Here is a 2500-nt window from a genome sequence, read left to right as displayed (position 1 = left end):
GTACCTAGCGCGTCCCGGCGCGGAGGTTTAAAGACCCTTTGGGGGTCGCCCGTCCGCCTCGGGTCGGGGCGGTCGGGCCCGTGGGGAGCCGTGGAGGCTGGTCTTCCCGTGTCTCCTCCAGACTCCGCTGCCCGCCCCCCCCGCCGCCCCAGGCCGGGGCGCCGCCGCGCTTGCGCCCACGCCACGGCCCTCCCCGGTTGCCGGGAGGGGCTTGCCCGGCGGCTGCCGGGTGGTGCGTGAGCGTGTGCGTGTGCGTGCGCCCCGTGTCCCTTGGGTGTGTGTTGGGGGGAAGGGGACAGGCGGGAACCCCCTGGGCGCCTGTGGGGTTGTTCTGAGCTCGCCCCGCGCGTCGTCCGCGTGGCGGGGCGGGCTGCTGGACTTGCCCTGTTCCAACCCTTCCGACCTCTCGGAGTCTGGTCTTTGTTGTCTCTTGCTGGCCGGCCGGAGGCACCCTTCGGGGATGTGCTGTGCCAGGTTGGGGGGGTCGCCCCTTTTCGGGGTTGGCCCTCCCGGTGATCACAAAAACTCGTACGACTCTTAGCGGTGGATCACTCGGCTCGTGCGTCGATGAAGAACGCAGCTAGCTGCGAGAATTAATGTGAATTGCAGGACACATTGATCATCGACACTTCGAACGCACTTGCGGCCCCGGGTTCCTCCCGGGGCTACGCCTGTCTGAGCGTCGCTTGCCGATCAATCGCCTCCCCCGGGTGGGTCTCTCTCCCGGGGGTAAGGCGCGGCTGGGGGTTCCCTCGCAGGGCCTGTCCCGCCGGCGCCCGCCCCTGCCCGAGTGCGCCCCGCCACGCCCGCCTGCGCGGCGGTTCGGTGTGCGGGGTCACCTGTGGGCCGGGGAGAGGGTCGTCCTGGCCGCCGGGCCCTCCGTCCCCCTAAGTGCAGACGACGGTGGCCGCCGCTGCCGGCCCTCCCTCCTTCCTCCTCCTCCTCCTCCTCCCCCCGCCCCCTCCCCGGCCCCGTGTGTCCGGTCCCTGCCGCCTCCCTCAGCACCCCCCTCGCCCCCGCCTCGCCCCGCCGGGTCCGCTCGGCGGTGGCCTGTGTGTGGGACGTGGGAGGGCGTGGGACGGGGGCTGGGGGCCGGCGCCCGTGGGGCGGTGGCGTGGGGTGGTTGGGGGGGGGAGAGGTGGGGCGGGGGGGAGAGGCCGAGGCGGCCGGTCGCCGCCCGCGAGAAAAGGGAAGGGCGAGGAGAGCTCGCGCCTGAGGGCCGCGGCCGCCGCCGCGGTCCCTCTGGGGGAGATCCCTCGTGCCGCACGCGGTCTTTGGGATCGCCGCCCGGGTCTCGGGAGGGTTTTGCGGTGCCCCGTGCCGCGCGGTCCCGCGGGCCGTCGTGGGGGGTGGAGGCGCGGATCCGGAGCGCCGTCGGTCTCGCCGCCTTGCCCCGGGCGGCGACCGCGGCGGTCCTGCCGTGGCCCCCTCCTCTCCCGGTCCGCGGCCGTGCGGTCGGGGGCCCGAGCCGCGGCCCCGCCCCCGCTCCCCGCCGGCGATCCCGGCCCCCTTTGCCCTGTCGGGGCGGCTCGCGCCGAGGCCGAGTCGCGCGCGGGGCTGCGCCCCGGGGATGCGTGCCCCGGCGGCGGCCCGCGGGACGCCGCGGCGTCGCCCGCCGCTGCGCGCTTCCCCCCGGGTTGCGGCCGCGCCGCACTGCGTGCCCCGAGCCCGCGTTGTCGCGGTGTTGGGGGGGGTGTTGGTTCTCCGCGGGGGTCTCTGTGGCTGGAGGCGTGCCGCGCCGTCCGCCGGGCCCGGTCCGGGGCCGCGGTGGGAGCGCGGGGCACGTTGGGACGTGTGTGGGGGGAGGCCGGGTGCGTCGCGTGGGGGGAAAAGGGCCGGCGGTCGGGGGCGACCGCCGCGCTCGGACCCCCCCCACGCCCGCGCCCGCTTTCCCCCCCCCCCCGCTCCCCCGCCCCGCGCCGCTCGCCGCGGTTCCCCCTCCGGGGTCGTCGCGAGGCGGCGCGTCCCGCGCCTCGGGCCCTGCCCGACCCCCCGTTCCTCGCCCCACCCCTCCGCCTTCCAACCCCGGCAGGGCTCCCGCCTGTGCCGCCGGCCCGTGCTCCCGCCTGCCCGCCCGCCGTTCGGCCGTGTCCGTCCCGCGTGCGCGCACCCTACCTTCCCCGTCCCCCCATCCCCTCCCGGCTCTCTCCCCTCCCGCGCTCTCGCTCTCTCTCTCTCTCCCTCCCTCCCTCCCTCGCGGAGGGTTTGGAGGGGAGGGGGTTGTTGGTGCGTTGGGGGGGGGGGGGTCGTCGGTAGGGGTGCGGGCGGCTCGGGCGTCGTTGGGGTGTTTTGCGTCGTTGGGTGTCGGCCGGAGAACCGGGCGGGTGCGGACCGCGGCCTCTTCCCGGGGGCCGGCGTTCCGGTCCTCTCGTCGCCCCTCCGCCCTGGCCTCGCGGGGCTCCTCCTGGTGCGCGCGCGCGCGCCCCTCCGAGACGCGACCTCAGATCAGACGTGGCGACCCGCTGAATTTAAGCATATTAGTCAGCGGAGGAAAAGAAAC

At 76.2% G+C, this 2500-nt stretch overlaps 1 non-coding gene and 1 pseudogene across 1 annotated transcript; both read left to right on the top strand.

Annotated features, from left to right (window-relative positions):
* Positions 1-532: 532 nt before the first annotated feature.
* On the top strand, positions 533-685 carry LOC145715237 (5.8S ribosomal RNA). Its single transcript, XR_014137242.1, has one exon. It is a non-coding gene; the product is annotated as a 5.8S ribosomal RNA (ribosomal RNA).
* Positions 686-2435: 1750 nt separating this feature from the next.
* The window catches only part of LOC145715235 (28S ribosomal RNA), a 4316-nt pseudogene continuing 4251 nt past the window's right edge, over positions 2436-2500 (top strand).

This window comes from Panthera onca, unplaced genomic scaffold (assembly GCF_046562875.1).
Source record: "Panthera onca isolate mPanOnc1 unplaced genomic scaffold, mPanOnc1 haplotype 2 h2.h2tg000224c_path, whole genome shotgun sequence".
Classification (NCBI taxonomy): domain Eukaryota; kingdom Metazoa; phylum Chordata; class Mammalia; order Carnivora; family Felidae; genus Panthera; species Panthera onca.
This window is presented reverse-complemented; position numbering and strand designations above follow the sequence as displayed.